Source organism: Corvus cornix, chromosome 20 (genome assembly GCF_000738735.6).
Source record: "Corvus cornix cornix isolate S_Up_H32 chromosome 20, ASM73873v5, whole genome shotgun sequence".
In the NCBI taxonomy this organism is placed as follows: Eukaryota; Metazoa; Chordata; class Aves; order Passeriformes; family Corvidae; genus Corvus; species Corvus cornix.
The window spans coordinates 4,668,588-4,687,243 of record NC_046349.1 but is presented as its reverse complement, the minus strand read 5'-3'; the positions used below and the strand labels follow the sequence as shown (position 1 = coordinate 4,687,243).

Genomic DNA, 18,656 nt, shown 5'->3' with positions numbered 1-18,656 from the left:
AGAGCATGGCAGTGAATATTATTTATGGAGCACCTAATAAAAATGCTGTGGGGAAATAATTACTGGAAACATCTGACTGTGTGACTGTAAATGCCTGGGCCCCAGCATGCTGATTTAATGGACCACTGCTCTAGTCTGTTATGCCTTGTGCTACTGACTGCAAGCCCCCTGCCCTCCTATTAAACCCCTCACATCGCTGCTAGATCAGGACTGGATTCTGCAAGGTTTGTGGCAATTTTCCAGAGAGGGATAATGTGAGCAGGGGTGACTGTGTGTTCACAGGGAGGCCTGGAGCCAGCCCTGGGAGAGAAAAAAGTGCTTCGTGAAGAAATCAGAGTGAAAACCTGGAGTTTGTGGTTCTGGGACTGAATAATTTTTCATAATCCAGACACCAGGTGCTTTAGGTATTTCTGAAAGTCACTGGTTAGATGTTAACTCTTCCCCTTTTTCTTTTTTCCAATCCATTTATCATTCACAAGCCACCAAACGTTTTCATTTTTGGCAGGTTTTTTTCTCTTCAACGTCCCTTTATGACCTCCTGAACCCAGTGGTACAAAGCCATGCAGCCTCCCTTCACAAAGGGCACTTCTTACTCAGAAATCCTGGCATCCTCTCCACTGTTTCACAGATAGATGCAAAAATGTTAAAATTCACAAAACACCTTGTAAGTGACATGAAAAACACAAGGATTTGAAGCTCCTGCTTTCATTTGCAGAAACAGTCCTGAAGAAAGACCGGAGGGCTATCATTTAACTGCTACTGCTGACTTGCTAAATGAAGAGGAGAAAGTAAAAGGCAGCTCACTGCCACATTGACAGCAAGAATAAAATCACATCCACTCCTTCTGAACCCAGCAGTTAGCACGTTTTTTCATTTGTTGTTTTTTTTTTCTTTTCTTTTTTCTTTTTTATTGATGGTTTTAATGTACTATTTAAGTTGGAGCTAAAACAGACCATGGAACATTAAATCACTACCAAATGCAAATTTACCTCTATATCTGAACTCCATTTTCTCCTACATTTACAAAGCAAAATTCTACCATTTGAACTGTAAGCTCCTATTGCATTTAATGGGAGGCAGCAAACTCCAGACATTACTTGGAATATACATGCACTTATCTTGTTGTTACAGGTCTCCCTCGCAGAACTAAAAGAGAGCTTTAGTACCAGACAGTATCTCTCCGGGGTCATACCCAATGAATAGTGTTTTTTGAAAGGATTATTTCAAAGGAACGCTGAAAAAGAATCTAATGACTTGCAAGCTACAGGATTGCAGCATGGGAGGAAGTAGATAATGGAACATGACAGCAATGCATTTTTCATAAACCCAGTGATTTCTATCATAACGAGAAGCCCATCTATAATTCGGAGAGCTCCCCCGCAGAAGGAGACCTGTGCCATTGCAGAAAGTGCACTGGAGTACGAAATGAAACAATAATGATGATGATGTTACTGATGAGTCCCATAGCTCTGTCTTCCCTTCTGTCTCACTGAGGTTCAGGCAAGAGGAGCCATTCCAATCCCCCTCTGCCTCGGCATCACTAACCAGAGAAGCTCAGAGCACACGTCAGAGACCTCGTGATAGATGCGAAGCCCCAGAGAAGAGGCTGCTCTTTATCTGCTGAAAGTTAAGGCCTGCATCTGCTCTCAATTAGCAGGCAATTAGGGGAGTTGAAAACAAACCTGTTTACATTGGCTATGAAGTCTAAAATAATTTGTGAGATGTCAGGGCAGGATATGAAGATGTTAATGATCTAGTTTCTGTACTTTGTTGTGTGCACTGTAGTATCGCATCTTCCTTCCGTGGCTCCGCGTACAGCGCTGGATTGATTGACTTCTGGGAGGGAGAGAAACCCCCAGAGGCTGCTTTGGATGGGAGGAGAAGTTGTGCTTACAAATAATGTATATGGGAGACCTCAGGACAAGGGATTCTTTAAAAAAAAAAAAGGGGTGGATGTTCATTGTGAAATAATGCCATGTCATGGATTACAGCCTTCAGAGGGTTCAACCACAATTCCCATAGTAAAGGCCCAGCCTGTAACCTCCTGTGAGCGTCAGAAACACTGAAAAAATCCAAAAAAGACTGTTTGCAACTCTTTGCTGGACTTATTCCTCCAGCTCTCCCCTCAAAAAAACCCACCCAGGCAGGTGATCATGGCACGGGGACGCTCTTTGCCCACTGAGACATCTAAGGACAACTGTGATCTCTGAACTTCAACCTCACATCTGAGATAGGGTCCTGCTTATTTCTGTATAATTTCCTCACAAATATCTATTTACACCATTAACTCTTCCAGAAGAAAGTTTTCACCACTGACCTCTCATTTCAGCAGCATCACCAGGGGGAGGTTGCTTAATGTTCAGCTTCTTGGCTTCACTTGGGTCATTTCTGGGCAGCCACATGAAAAAAGGTTTGCACCAACATTTATTCTCCTTGGGCAGAAAATGAAAAGCAGCATCAGCGTCCTTTGTTTCTGAAATCACAGAATTCGTTTCCATCAGCACAATACAGTACAAGAAGAGTGGAATTGATGAGGAAAGTGCAGAAACACCTGCCTGGAATGTGCATTTTGTACCTCATTTAATACAATCAGTACATTCTTACTGACTGCCCACATTAATTCTGTCAAACTTGCAGCGGGGCTTATTGCCATATTGACCTTATATGACACAGTCACCACATCTATCTTTGAGCCACACAAAAAAAAAAAAAAATTCTAGTAAATAATCCACTCCAAGTTGACAAAATTAAATTTTTACTGTTCCCACTAATGAACTCTGTTACCGTAATTATTTATGTCATGTAAACAGAGCTCTGAATTCACCCTGCCCTCAACAATTCAAAAAGCCAGAGAACAATAAGTGCACCACAGGTGCCACTGTGCCCTCTTGTGTTCTCCTTTGGGCCATCTCCTCTCTTGTCCTCTTGACCTTTTTCACCACATGCTATGGATCCAGCTCTAATAAGAGCCAGGTGCCCAAGCCCCCAGGCTACAAAATAGCTTTAATTACAGTATTAATAGAATTCTGCTAAATCAGAAAAAAAATCCCAAATAGGTCAGTATTTGTGGTTATATTTTTCAATGTCCTGCTGCTTGTTTTCTTTGCAATTTTATGTTTCTTACTGGCATTTATAATGCCTAAGAGACATTCCAGAGGCCAAAATAGAGGTGATCTGATCTTCACATGATATTCCTAACTTTCCACAGAAAGAAATAACAGGAGGAGATCAGATCTACATTATACCAGCCCCAGAGGTACACCCTTGAGTCTTGACCTCCTTAGATGAAAAGCAGAAGAGCTCAGTATTATTAGTATTTATTGTTATTATCTTAATTGCTACTATTATTAAGCAGCCCATGAAATATATTAATAAAAATAACACAAACATAGAAATCCAAGCACAAAGAAAAGACACCTCCTATTTACCAAATATTAAACTAAATTCCTTTAATATTTTCCATTAATAACTTCTTCAGATGCATACTGCATGAGTCAGTAAATACTAAAGGTTAGGATGAATGTGGACAGTATGGGAATGCCAGCTGAGCTCCTCCTTGGTGGACACTTATTATTGAAAAAATTTTAAGAAAGGGGCTCTGTTAAGAGGAAAAATATTATATTAAAGTAGATTCTGTAGTTAACATTCAGATCAAGCCACTTCAGTTCAAAAGCTGAAAAAAATCAAACTGTTGCTGGTCCATTTGCTGGTGGAGAGAGCCTGCAGCGGAAGGAGAGGGAGCCACAGGCTGACAGCTCTGTTCCATGAAGGCTTGGAAAGACACTTCTGTTCTGCAGTGTGCTGGAAAGAAAACTCTTCCAGAACTTTCACAGCAGGAGAATCATGGCCATGGGCATCACAGCTCTCCTGACTGTGCTCCCCTCATGCAGCCTCGCCATGGGGTGCCAGTGATGCCTTGAAGTGGCTACCTGAAAACAGAGGCTACACAAGGTTAAGAGAATAAAAGCAGGTATTTATTTGAAGGGCCTTCAAAGGTACACCTTGGGCAGTCAAGAGGCTACACCCAAGATGGACCCCAGGTCACAGGATTTTCACACTTTTATAAGTTTGGTCCATTTGCATACCAAGCGTAATTCTCCAATTATAATTTCAGACAATGATATAATTACCCCAAATTTGTTCCCCCTGTCCAGAGGCTCAGTTTACCTATTTCAGGGCCTGGGACAACAAGGTGTCCTTGAGTTCAGGCCCAGAGCGGGTTTGTTATGTAACAAATAGATATAGATATGTATATCTAACCAGCATGAGAGAACAGTAGCTAACAGTCTGTATGAAGTTTCAGAGCTACACACTAGGCAGTACAGGATATGAAAAATATAAACGCTAAAACCTAAGGCATCACCAGGAAGGGATCTCTCCTCCAAGGCTTCTTCATGCCAGACAAGCCAACCAACATCCCAACATCCACTTGCCAAATCCTGTCCCTTCTGCTGCTTCACCCCCCCTCACCACCAGCAAAACCTGGTCAGGCACCCAACCCATTCTAAGCACCCTGGGATAGTGGAAGGTGTCCCTGCCATGGAAAGAGAGGGTCTTTAAGATCCCTTCCAACCCAAAGCTTTCCATGATTCTGTGATTCAGCTGGTGACCATGCAACGAGCTCAACACTTTCACTCCCAGCTCTATCAACTCCTCACTACCAGGAGTAGTAAAACATGTTTTTGTCAGTAAACTACAGCGCTGTGACTCAGCCCCTGACGCACAGGGTGCAGTCACCGTGTGTACAGTAACACGGTGCCATATTTAGAGTTTCTGACCATAACCACACTTGCAAAAACTCCATTAGATCAGCAGCCAGTTTCCCGGACTCCCACTCCATGTTTCTGACTTCAGGAATTCAGATTATTTGTCTTGTACCAAATAAAGTTGCTTAGGAGATAAAACAGTAAGAAGGAAAAACAGAGGGGCCTGACAATTAGCTTTAATCTCTTCTGTCTTGAATAGATAATGCTTATAGAGAAAAACAGCAGATAGTAAAGACAAAAAGAAAATAGCAGCAAATTGAAATCTAACATGAAAATAAACCTTTTCCCTTGATTTTTATTTTTAAACTTGGAATGCTATCCTTAGCAGCACGCAAGTAATTTGCAGAAGTGTTGTCCAGTCCTCATTAACTATATTTGTCTTCATTAAAGCTGCCTGCAAATATCAGCATAGGCAGAGAAGACCCACAGAGGAAGGTGTTTGAGCTGCCTTCTGCACTCAGCTCTCAGGAGGGAATGCTGCAGCTGGCTTAGTTCAAGATATTTTTTTTTCCATAAAGAGCAGGATTGCTGTAGTGTAAAGACTCTCTTATGTAGTTTCCTTTCGTTGGTTTTTTTTTTTTGGGGGGGGTTTGTTTGGTCTTTTGTTTTGTTCGTTTTTTGTTTTTTGTTTTTTTTTTTTAAATAACTTTAGGTATTGCTTGTAGGATGAAGAAAGTCAAGAGACTCAATCACACAGGATGTTTTGGGATTAGAGAGGATCAGAAGCTCATGCTTTCATTGCAAGAGAGGGTGTTTAACAGTGAGACCAGATGAGATCAAAGATACCTGTCCTGGGAAAAGAAAGGCAGATAAACATCGTCAGCTAGAGAAGGTGACGAGTGCTGGGACAGGGGATCCGGGACATATCAGATAACTCTGACCTAGGTCCCAAAACATCTCCTGCCTGCAAGGAAAGGGAGGCCTATACAGGTGTATTTATTATTTTGTCTATGCTTGTTTCTTTCCCATGCTATTTCAGAGAGAATCACCTGCACACAGCTGCTCCCAGGGAATTGCAGGGATAACACCTGCAGGGTTGGGAGTCTAAGAAGAAAAGCACAGACATCAAGTCCAAAAGGTCACAGTCCTGTGGTTTTAGGGCAGCTGCACCACAGAGCTTCACTGCCTCGAGTAATCTGCCAGAGAGAGTGTCCCTGCAGATGAGACCTGGCACAGAGGCCAGGGGAAGTCTGGAGTCTGGGAGAGCTGCCCTGGAGAGCAGCAGCTGAAGCCTTTGCAGTGTCCACTCATTTGTCCATTGTCGTTGGCAGAGGGCACAGCACGGGCCCAGCACTGGCACACCCCGGTCAGTGCAGTACTGAGTGACCTCTGCATAGCAGAAACCAAGTCAATCCACTCTGGAGGCAAAACTGGGTTGGAAAACTGCTCAGCATATTCTTTATTTTTTAGTCATTCTTTTAATGAATATACACATTTTCTATGAGGATGGGGTTTCGTTTTGTTTTTGTTTTGTTGTTTTTTTCATTTTTATAAAAATAATCACGGAATGGTTTGGGTTGGAAGGGATCTTAAAGATTATCTAGTTCCAACCCCATGCCATGGGCAAGGATGTCACCCTGTAGATCAGCTTGCTCCAAGCCCCATCCAGACTGGCCTTGGACACTTCCAGGGATGGGGCAGCCACAGCTGCTCTGGGCAACCTGTGCCAGGGCCTCACCACCCTCACAGGGAAGAATGGTTTCCTAACAAACAATCTAAATCTCCCCTTTGTAGTTTAAACGATTGCCCCTTGAAAACAAAAGATAACAGTAAAAAGGGTCAAAAAAGGCAATTGGCTTTTGCCCTGTTTGGTTTAGTTTAAGTGCTGGGTTTTGAAGAACCCTCTTCTATCAACAGCACTAATAGATCCTACTGACCTGATTCCTTTGGGTCCATTTCCGGGGCAGGGGAACAGTTGTGTCCAGTTATCCAACTGGGACTGAAACAGGAAAAAAATCAGAACTGTGACAATTAAGACACCTGGCAACATTGTGATTTTACAGCAGACCCCAGAAATCCTTTAGGTGGACTCCCTCTCCTTCCCACCCTCTTCACTACAAAAAGCCCAGAACTCCTCTGGGTCACCCGGCAGCTCTCTGGAGGCTGGCAGCTCCAGGAGAGGGGGCTGGCTGGCTCTGGCCTCTCTGTTTGTTTTCTGGGAAGTCAGGCTTGGTCAAGTGGAATGAATCTTGTGTTCATTTTAAGAAAGTTTATATTTGACTCCGGTAGGGCTGGGGAGGAGGTGAATGATAGGAAGAGGAGGGAAGGACCAGAGACCTTGTGGGGCTGCCCCCACAACACCACAAGCAGCCGCATGGCCAAGGCAGCAAGAAGATGAAGCAAAACACCAAAATCAAACATTCCTGTTGTTGTTTTTTCTTTCTTCAAAGCTGAGAGATGACTCTGAAGCTAAATCCAGCTCCTTCTCCACAACTGACCTTGTAGCTCATGAAAAAATGTAAACTAAATCCCCTACTTTTAAAAATCATCTTCTAAACTGTGGAAAAAAACACTTCCTAACATTGCAGCACAACCTGACGCATCCTGCAGTAACAATCTCTACTTGCTACCCACACCTTGTGGAACTCTAAGTCTCATCTGCCACTGCTGCCTGCAAGACAAAGCAAGGGGATGCTTTTTTCATGCAGTTCTTGGAGCCATTCTGCTGGGACAAGGCACAGAGTGGAAGTGGAGAAAGCAGCTGAACTAGCCTGGACTTTCACACCAGTTTTGCACAGTTGTATGAAGCACTTCTAAAGTTTTTTAGGCTGTATCCTCAAAGCAGGATAACAGAAAGAATTGATGCAAATCCGCGGCTTTGCATCTTTTGCAGGGCATCATTCCCTGCCCGGGAACTGTGTGGAAGGAGTGTCAGCAATCCTGCCTTGGCTGCTCGCAGAGGAAGCAGTAAATGGAGATGCTCTGTGCAGACTCCGCATTCCCCATGCGGTGTAAACCAAAACCAGTTCCTGCAATTCTCTGCAATAATATAGAAGGTTTGCTGGCTGCTTCTCCCATCCGTCTCCTGTGGGTAGAGACTCCTGGCCTCTGAGGAAATAGAGAATGACATCCTTCTAGATTTATAATCACAGGGATTTATAAAATACAGTGTTGTTGTTAGGTGCCTTGGAGTGAAAGGGGAAAATAAATAAATAAACTACATGGGCGTTGCCACTGGCAAAAAAAAAATCTGATCTCAATCAACCAACCACATTTACTACTCTGCATCCATGGCCAGGCTCACTTCATAAACCACCCCTGTCAGCCCTTCATTCTTTCCAATACTTCTTAGGAGCATCCATCTTCTTCAACACAACATCCCTGATTTCAAAAGCCAGACACAAATTAATTCCGGGAATCCTACGGCGGGGAGACATTAAAACCCATTTAGAGGTTTCTGTGGAAGCCTCTCTCCATGCCTATTTCAGGCAGCTCAGCCCCGGCGTGGCTCACTGGAGCCAGCCTGGAGGAGCAGGAGGTCACAGGTCTGTGGCGGATTTCAGGATATTCCAGCCTGGGATGAGGCAGCCACCAAGGGGATGTCTCTGTGGAAGGCTGGGAGGAGGACACTGGGCAGATCTCTGTTGTAGGAACTAAATTAAATATTTCTTTTATTTTCTTTTTAACTCCTTCATTCTAAGTCAAGGCATTAAATCTCATAGGGTTCTTTTCCAGAGACCAGCTGCCTTCAAGATTTCCATTACAGCTCTCCATGGCTGGGAAGAAGAAAAGTGGAATAAAAAGGAGGGGCAGTTGAGCCTGTGCTCAGAAGAAATGTGCCTAACACATCTCCTGGGGTCTGAAGAAAGAAAGAGGCTTCCTATAGATTTGGAGGGTTAAATTACCCCTCAGGGTTAGGCGCTAAGAAGCAGCTCTCCTTCCAATGTGTAAATATTTATTATTGTTAAGTATCTCACTGGTTCTCTTTTTGAGTGGCTGTGTTAAGGTGTGCAAATGGCTGGGAGGACAAGGACAGGGACCTGTCCCCTGACTCACCTGGCCTGCAGTCGGGAGGGTCCACAGGTCACACATCAGCTGCACCACAGTCGCCGGGTTGCACTTTAGCAGCTGGCACAGAGCAGTACAGCACATTTTCTTCTCTCTAGCTCATAAAAATCATGCATTTTGTCAATAACCCCACCTATTTTTATATTAACTTTATGGGGACTTTTTTTTTCCGGGTATTGTCAAACCTTGCTTCAGACAATCCATGGGTAAAATAAACATTTCCTGAAGATACATTTCCTTCCTTTGTGCTTCAGAAGAGGAAGAACACCTTGTCCTAAGCGGATATGGTGAAAGGTTTGGGTTGTTTCAGGGAATTGACCATCATTTGGAGCTAAGCTCACGCCTTCATTTGTGACTTACCTGCTATTTTTAAGAGCAGAGAAGAACACTCAGTGTCATGTCCACCTTTTAGGGTTGGTGCGGCCAATACTCAACAATGGCCTCCAAACTCCCTGGATCCACACCCACATCTGCAGTGGATGTTGCTGAACACTCCCCATCTTCAGCAAGGACCAACCCAAAACGTCAGCCCAGCTGATTGCCCCAGCATTGGGCTGTGTTTGAACCAGCCACTGATGCTATGATTACATTGGTTTATGTCCCTTCAGGAACTACAAGCTGAAGCCAAAGTGTCAATTGGTACTCAGGGAAAATAGTTGGTGATGAAAAGGATGAGTTGCTGCGTAACAGTTGACATCCTCCTCAAACCAACAGCCAGCATTTGGGATGAAGGTGGCAAAACTCTCCAGATATTCAGGTGTTGTGATAAACAAGAAACAAAGCCTATTCCAGCCATCTAGAGGAGCCAGCCCAACCACAAAGACACAAAGGAAAACCTGAAAAAGGAAATAAAAACTTATATTCAGAGGGGACTAGTTCTTACCAGTATTTCTCCCCCCAGTTATTCATATGATATTGTAGTGTATATGGTATTTGTAGAGACAGAACAAAAGGGAATAATTTTTAAACCAAAAGAGAGTAGGTTTAGGTTAGCTATTAGGAAGAAATTCATCCCTGCGAGGGTGGGGAGGCCCTGACACAGGTTTCCCAGAGAAGCTGTGGCTGCCCCATCCCTGGAAGTGTCCAAGGCCAGTCTGGATGGGGCTAGGAGCAACCTGGTCTAGTGGAAGGTGTCCCTGCCCCAGGGGAGTGGAATGAGATGGTTTTTAAGGTCCCTTCCAGCCCAAACTTTTCTGTGGTTCTGTGATATTTCTGCATTGTGGGAGTCAGCAAAGTGAGATTGCAAAGCCAGTGCAACACACTGATATTTTCAGGCCAGACAACAATAGAATAGATATTTTTTTATGGGTAGAGATGGACAAAAGAGTATTATTTAGAACCCCTGGAGGCCCAGGATTCAGACAGCTCATTTTAGTAGATTTTAGAGCTCCATTAATGTTTTCCTTTGTGTTAGTCAAAGGACAAGACTTGTTCTTGCCTATTATAGAGACCTATAGCTTGCCTTTGGCAAGCCCACTTCAGCTGGTTACATCTCAGTTTCCAAACTACACCAGGAGAACAAAGAGAGCTATCTGCCTCCTTACACACCTGGGGCTAAATGCTTTTCGACCATAACAGACAGGAACTGCTATTAGAAATCTGCCTTACAGACCATGTCTATAAATGCTTGAGAAGACAGGCTCACAAGCAACAACTCAGGGAACAGAAACTAAATGCAAAGGAACAGAAACTAAATTCTTTGAAAGATCTATAAGGAAAAAAACACAACAGACACATTAATTATTTAGCAAAACTCAGATGTCCATTAATGGCCACTTAGATGGCGTTTTGGCAGGATATCCTATTTACTGTACCGCTCTTGTATGCCTGTAGCTGCCCATTTTGCTTTGGTGTGTTTGTGAGTCATTTCTGCTCCTGTACACGGGGTGAGGCTCTGCAGCTCCCCAGCTTGTTATGGGCACTCCCTATTACCATACCAGCTCCAAAAGCCAGCACCCAAAAAGCCTTCCATGGACCACTGAACAACAAAATCAAGCCATCAGCCCTGGGAAGAAAGGAACTGTGGCAGGTATTATTTTTCTTCAGCTGGGTTTCTTCAGTAAATCAGTGAAGCCTCATTTTACTGAAATGCAGGATCAGATCTTTGTCTCTGCCACCCAGCAAAGCTTTGTAAGGGGACAGAGATCAGGATCTGGCCAAGGAACACAGAAAGCTTGGAGAAGTCATATTCCGTGCTCTTGGGTGCCGCCTGCAGGCTTTGGAACTTCAGGTTTCAGACCCACATTGAATGTAGGCACTTGTGGAATACAAAGGGGACTTATTACATTAAAATTCTAGAAAAATCAAGGCTTGAAAAGATGAGCTTTTTTTGAATCAGTTCTCAGTAAGCAGAAGATGAGGTGGACATTTTTTTCTCACAATGAGTCTTCACGATGATTTAAACTCCCAAAATAAAATTTAATTAACAAGCCAGAGGGCCATAAACTCAAGGAGATCAGCCTGGGAGGAAACACATCCAGGAATATCCCCAGATGTTGCTCTCTCTAACACAACATTCTGCTCTGACAAGGCCTCACAGACTGTCAGCCACACAAGTGCCTTTGAGGATACTCATTCCAGCCTCAAAAGGTAGACCACATACAGAGACTTACAGAGTTGCTGCTATTTTCAAGTCTTTTTTCCCTTTTTTTTTTTTTTCATTCATTTTTGTAATGCTTCATGCTCCTGGACTACAGAAGTCCAGAGGCTCTGGCCTCAGTGCCCACAGACAACCTCATCAAAGTTGTGATAACAGAGCAGGATGGGAATGTGCTACCTGGTCACACGGATTGGAGCTACCTGCCCATGGCCAAGGGCTCTCCTGGAGGTCTGGCATCATTAGTGCCTTCCTTCACCCCTTTGTTCTCTGGCTTTTTCACGAGACCTCGGAACGGTTTCCCAAAAGGCTCAGCATTTGTTCTGGCAGCTCTCCATATTTTGCTTCCTCACAGTCCTCTGGGTCTGAGGCTGCCGCTGCCTCCCCTCCTGCTCCCGGTCCCACCACTTCCTCCCCACGTCCCGTGCCTGAGGTAGGACTCAGCTCATAACGACCCAGTTAAAAAAACACAGGTTATTTGTTTACGGAGCACATTGCACTCTCAGAGTGCAAAACAACTCAGAGGGGATGTGGGGGCCCCTCCTTGGGTAAGTAAAAGTAATTTCTGATACTCAGCTCACTTGGGCTGTGTTGGGGATGTGGGATTTGCCCTGGGACTGTGTGTGCAGGGGCTGTAGGGAACGGCAGCACCTCCTGCTCCCCAGGAGAGCCACAGGGGATCCATCAGGGGCATAGGAGGGTGTGGGGAGGGTGACCGAGTCCCTTGTATGACCCTTTGTCTGTTCTGAAACAGGTGATGAATAGAAGGTACAACAGAACGGGAAGGAGTCAAAACAATTTCAACGGGAAAAATTGATTTACCTTTTCTGATGATCTCAGACCCAGCCAGTGTTGGATGTTTTGACCTGTGACATTGATGGCCATTAAAATGTAGCTTTCAAATTCCTATGTTCTTATTAAAAAAAGAAGGTTGCTCTACCCACCTTCTCCTATCAATATATACCCATTTCTAGAAAGAAGAGTAGGCTTTTTCAAAATGGATCCGTAATGGTTTTCATGGTTTTTTGCCAGCTTGGTTCAAACTGCAAATACTGATTTGGTTTTAAAATTTATAGAATCATACTAAAGTTGGAAAGTTACTAGTTTACTGGTTGTTTGAGTTTTTCTTCAAACTTTATAACTGGGGGTTAAATGTCTTGTATAAATATAAAAGAAGAATGAAAAGAATAAAAAGAGGGAATAGGAAAAATCAACAAGAAATACAGAAATGGTAAGTCTGTAAAAAGACTATATTAATTTTAAATCTTTTTTTTCCCCAGAAAAATGAAACCTTTTACTAGTCGAAGAATTTTTCATGGAAATTGCTGCATTGTCCACCCGACTACACTCAACTTAAAAAAAATTGTACTTCCAGAACACATTTTAACCATCACTCATAAAATACAGTCTTTCCTCATTTTCAGTGCTTCCTCTCATATGTCAAGTCTCTGCCAGAAGTTCAAGGCCCTTCTCACTGAAGAAGAAAAAAGGCAATGAGACAGAAGCGAGAGCGAGTGCGAGCGAGATTGAAAAAGGAGGAGACAGGAACAGCCCTGACACAGCAGAACTGGGAACAGTTCAGTGTCCTGCTGAAAATCTCCAGAGCGAGCCATGGAAATCCATCAGTGCCCCGAGTGCCTGGCCAGTTGGGGCTGATGGGGCACACGGAACACCAGCTGGGCAGGGAGCCAGCTGGCGGCACAGCAGAGCTACAGGGATGCTGTGCCCAGCACAGGGAACGTGCAGGAAACAAAACCAGCAGCAGGCACTGCACGGGTGCAGCCCTGAGAGGTCCAGCTGCACTTATGGATTGACACTGGGCTGGGCAGGGGAAAAGGGGGAAGAGATGTCCAGCTGGCAATTGCCAATTAGATGTTGGATTTTAATAGGGGTCTGAGTGATATGTTGTTTCTGGTTTAGGCTGAAACTTTTCTCTTACTGCCTCTTCCTCTAGAAAGGAAAACACCAGCCAAACCCTCTAAAATATTGCCATTCTTCCTATTAGGAGACTTTTCTTCTGAAGGAGGAAGACCTAGATCTAGAAGGGTTTAGGGAAAGCATTATGATTTCTTTTCTCCTCATAGAAATCCAGAAACTTGAGTATTAACATCCATGTGAGAATGTGTGGGAGCAAAGAACGTGGATTAAAGGTCTATCTTTAAGGAGAATTTTTTCATCCACAGGATCCCAGTGAACTCCCCACCACCACTAGCACTAATTTTACTGGAGACCTACGAGCCCACAGTGAGTAAAGAATAGGCAAGACACCAAAAAACAAGGTCCAAGGAACCAAACAATGTCAAGAACTCCAGTGGAGGGGATCTCTGTGGGTAAGCACAGTCTACCTGGGCTGGCTCCAGCAGCATTCCAACCAGTGCCAAGCCCTGTAGCTGTATCAGCACAGCCCACACCTGTTCCTTCAGTGTCAAAAATCTCCCTTTTACCTCAGCTTGTTATGGATCTGGTCAAGCCTGGTCTTCTGTTACTTTTGAAATCAGCAAGAAAAATCTAGTGTGGGAGAGGATCAAATCTATTTCCCTGTCTCCAGCTTCTACTAAATGCCTGACTATCCTCATGCAATGCAACCTGAAGGCCTCCACTCTGACCACAGTCCTATTCCTTCAGCCACTTGGCTTATTCTCTGGTGTTTGTATCCTGGAGTCCCAGCAGCAGCAAAAACAGCTGCCAACATCCTGGGAATATCTGCCTTGGAATCTCAACTACTGTGTGAAGCTGCTGCTCTCCAGTTTGAGATTTGTGTTTGCAAAGGAAATCTGTCCAACAACAACATCGAGAGAGGAAAAAAGGAGGAAAAAGGGCTTTATATAACAGAATTAACAGAGCTGTTGCAATAGTAACGTGAAGTTAACAGGCAACTTTTCCTCCTCCTTCTCTGCTCCCACCCCAATCTCCTCCTCTAACAGCAGTTTCATTTGTTTTTGTTTCCAGGCTTCTTTTACTGGCCACTCACACAGCCCCGCTCCCTTTGTCTAATTTGGATCTTGAACTTATATGCAACAGATTCTTGCTGTAACTGTAAATCTTTTTATGGCCCTTCTGCCTCTGAACTGTAAAAGCAATGCCACTGTAAGCTGCCTAAATGGGTCATAAATCCACTTAGTGCACCGAATGAGAAAAAAAAAAAAGATTTTAAGGGAAAGAAGGAAAAAAAAAGGCAAACTAAGGTGGCTGGAGGGACACAGGGGAAAAAAACCAAGAATGTACTTGCTAAATGGAACCAAAATAACAGGAGTCAAAGGGAAAATATGGACACTGAGGTGGGGGGAAGGATGAAATAATGTATCTTGGTGGTAAAAACAAACGGCTGCTGCAGGGCTGTGCAGTTCATTAACACCCAGCGATTTACGGGACGACATTGGTTGCCCTCTCCACTCCTGTTGGCACCGCTGGGATATGGGAGCACCAGGAGAGTCTGTGAGCCTGCTAGCAGCTAATAGACTCTTTTTCCACTGGGTGGTCCAGGGACTGGTATCTGGGTCTAATTCCAGCTCTTTTGCACTGCCTGACTTCCAGGTTTAGTCGTGGCTCTGTGTCTTAGTTTATTCCATCCTGTAAATGGGAGATAAAGATATTCCCCTTGTTTGCAAACTGTTTTGAGAGCTGCTTAAATGCCACCAAGGAAGGGGCAGAACCAATTCCTCTGGCAGTCAACAGCAACAGTTTAATTTGTTTCTGTAGAAGCAGAGCTAGCCCAAAATGGGCCACTTTTGTCTACGTAATTTATTGCATTTATCACCATGGTATCTGAGCTCTAAGAGTATTATCCAAATTCCACTGAATTCACCGAATGTCTTTCCACTGCTTTCAATAAGTTTTGGATTTGACCCCAAAGTCACTAAAAAAACCCAAACCTGAGGAATATGTCAAAAGAATGTAAGTGGGTGTGAGTTGAAATTGAGGAGTTTGGAGACGGGAATATGCAGAACAGTAGCTATTTAAAGACCAAGTTCGCTACTGAGTGGTCCCTTTTAATAGGGTTATATAAATACATTCCCGTCTCAATACATGTGGAAAAACAGGCAGTGAGGTGAGACTCTATTGCTTTATTTCTTATGGGAAATATTGTGCATAGCTGAACTACCTCTTCCCCTTTCCTCACCCACCACCCACAGTCCCTGGAAGCCTTCAGCAGCTGTGTATGGTGTGAAGAGGCACATCCGGCAGCACTGAGAGAGTTAAAAAGTTCACAGCTCTGCCCTTAAAATAAAGCCCCTGTTTTCACTGCATTCTCACTTTGCCTTACAGACTTGATCTGAATTTTGTCACTCAACGTGTCAGAATGGGAGGGGAGACTGGTTATGCCTTTTTTTATTATTGTTATTATTTTATTGGTCTGCTTCTTTGCAAGGAAAAGAGGAGGGGGGAAAATGTTCTTGCTTGGCTTTCTGTGAAGACCAAATGAATTTCAGTACAGCTCCCCCCCAGAAAGTCACTGCCCAGGTGGGCACCAATGGGGATTTCAATTCCCCTTCTCAGGACAAAAAGCCAGTGATAAAAGAGAACTGAGAGGTGAAGCCTTTCTTTTTCCCCAGTACCATGTGTGCAGTGCGCTGGCCGATAGCTCAGGTCAGGAGATGCTGATACTATAACTTAAAAGAATACTATTAAAATGATGGAAATCTTTGCCTATGAAAGGTGGGGACTGCACCTGGATAGTAATCACATTTCAAAGGAAATCCATCTGGTATTTTATTGCTTATTTTCTCCATGCACTTTGTGTAGAAGAACAATATGAGGGCTGGAATATTTCATATCGGGAGACTTCCAAAAAGCTGTTTGCTTGGTCAGGCCAATCAGCTACACAGATTTCTGCAATATTATCTCAGTTAAGGGCAACAATTGGAATATACTTTCTTTTTTAAAAACCTTCCTAAAAACACTGGCACAGCTCCTTGGAGCAGGCAAACTCCATCAAACTCTGTGGTGCTCATATACAGAAAAGTATGGAAGTCTTCAGTGTCTGGCAAGTTTTACAACTACAGCTGAAGTCAAGGGAATCTAATTTTTGCCATCACCAGAGCGAGGAGCAATCTGCTGCACTGAGGACTGAATCCTGCCTGCATGTATGGGCTGGGCAGTGGGACACAGATGTCACAGGGTGCAGCACAGGACAGTTAGGAGGCAATCCTTTGGCCAGGTGAGAACCAGCTCCAAGAAAAGACTGCTCATGTTTTAATAACACCAAGCTAGAGCTGGACTGGGCCTGCTTGCAAACTGTGTCTGCTTGCAAACAACCATGCCTATATATTACAAAGAGCACATTTTCAAAGAAAATCTATATAAAGTCTTTAAAGACCCTGAGAATGCAGCAACAGTCTTAAAATAAAATCACATACAGGCAGAGCGACCTGATGACAAGACAACCTCTCCTTCACTGCCAGCTCAAGTGATTTTGTTAATTCCTGTGAATACATCACAGGTCTCAAGATGACTGATGCTTTCATTACCACCTTGGCCTCAGCCATTAGATGATTGTTATGAACCTCAACTTTCATTTTCAAAGTTTTAGCTGTCACCATTCAAATGAATGACGAAAACAAATTTTAGAGCAGAAAAATGTAAGGTAAACCCTACAGAAAAGCAGAAGACAATTTAAAAATATTATTATATTAATTATTTCTTCTATGTCTTGAACTTTTAATGATGATGATGTTTGATGGCTAGAATAAAGGTTACTGGCTAGCTGACAACAGCAATGTGACTGTAAATGAAACCCATGCAACAAAATTTGGCTATAACCCACACTTGCTTTAAATTTGTGCAACCTCTAGTACAGAACTAGGAAACAGTCACAGATTTAATTTACTTTTCACTTCTGATGCTCTCTGCATATTGTGGGGGATATGGTTTTGGCAAGGAGTTTGCATTTATTAGCACATATAAATATACCAAGAATGTTTAGTCTTGCTGTTAAAGCTCAGATCTAGAAGACAGGAATATGTCAGAAGCTGAGTGTCATTTTTAAAAGCAAGCTTCAAACCCATGTATTTCTCTTGAAATACTTTACAAGTAAACCAAACGCACCCAAAAGAGTTCAGAAGGCAGAAATTAGACATAACGTGAAATATTCTTCTTAAAAAACTATTTCATTATTTCTAAGATCTGGAAAACTGATTCATGATTTCTAAATATTTGGAATTGCAAATACTGCTGTTAACTGCTTGTCATTGTTTCACATAACAACACCCGGGTGCAAGGACAGATTTCTGTCTCCCTAACTAAATAGTGGAGAGAAGATTTATTGAAATATTGTGCAGAGCCATACTTCAGCAGCCCAAGTTCAATAACAGATGCTGGCAATGGGTCTCCCTGCCCATTCCTGTGTTGACATCCCTGCAGGCATCACAAGACCGAGCATCCCAGGGCACTGCAACATGTTTTGGAAGATTCAGGTGAGATATTTTGCTATGAACCATCCTGTGTGACCCTGGCATAGATAAGCCCAGGTCCCTTGGGAGAAGGGTAACATCACACTGGAGAGAGCAACATGGCAAGAGATATTAAAGATATTCTTATTTCTGAAGTGTTCAAAAAGCTGTTTAGAAGTGTTATAGTTCAGAGAAGCCCTTTTATTCTTCCTTAAGCAGTTTAAAAAACAAAAGAGATTTGGATGAAGATTTCTGCCTAGCTCTGAACTGCCTCTTTATTTCTGCTTGCTTTTTTTTACTCCTTTTGCCAATGTTTAGGATGAGAACAATTTATTTTGGAGTCAGCCTCAAATTTCTTGTTCATTTCAGTTTATTTTGGATCAGATTCCTAAATTCATTTACATCCACACACAACCTACCCACACTACTGAAGGGAAGAAGCTTCCTCCCAGCTTGAGGAGAACCTGCTGCCGACAAACTCCTTCTCCTCTGGACCATAACCTTTGACTCCTCCTGTGGGGGAGAAGGGAGAAATGCAATCAGCTACAGAATTCCAGTACGTCCCTCTGGGGTGTCAGACATCCAATTTCCAAGCAACCATTAAAAAGTCCATATGGAATTTCATTTTTAATATGAAGCAACAAGGAACAGGAAAACCCAGCAGCGAACACAAGCCGTGTGTTACTCCTGCCTGCAGGCTTGGGACAGGCTCTGAGCCTTTCCAGGTGCTCTCCTCTGCACAGAGCATGAGCTGTGGGGAGCTTCAGCACGCTTGGGGTGCTCTTACACTTTGTTTTTATTATTTTAACTAAGAAACTAGCTGCTTGGTCCATTTGAGGAGGGTATGGCTTTGAGACAGATGTGGAAATAATCTGAAAACATGAGGGTCAGGCAGTG

At 43.4% G+C, this 18,656-nt stretch overlaps 1 long non-coding RNA gene across 23 annotated transcripts in view; it reads right to left on the bottom strand.

The window, feature by feature from the left end:
• The window catches only part of LOC109144308, a 136,668-nt gene that overhangs the window by 27,334 nt on the left and 90,678 nt on the right, over positions 1-18,656 (bottom strand). For 15 of the 23 annotated variants that reach the window (XR_005603461.1, XR_002044981.2, XR_005603455.1 and 12 more), the window contains 4 exons: positions 18,179-18,272; positions 12,193-12,236; positions 6,644-9,610; positions 2,318-3,929 (listed from right to left, as the gene is read on the bottom strand). This is a non-coding gene — a long non-coding RNA (uncharacterized LOC109144308). Of the gene's footprint in view, positions 1-2,317; positions 3,943-6,643; positions 9,611-12,192; positions 12,237-18,178; positions 18,273-18,656 lie in introns of all 23 variants that reach the window. The other 8 variants (XR_005603453.1, XR_005603451.1, XR_005603460.1 and 5 more) reach the window with 8 other exon arrangements.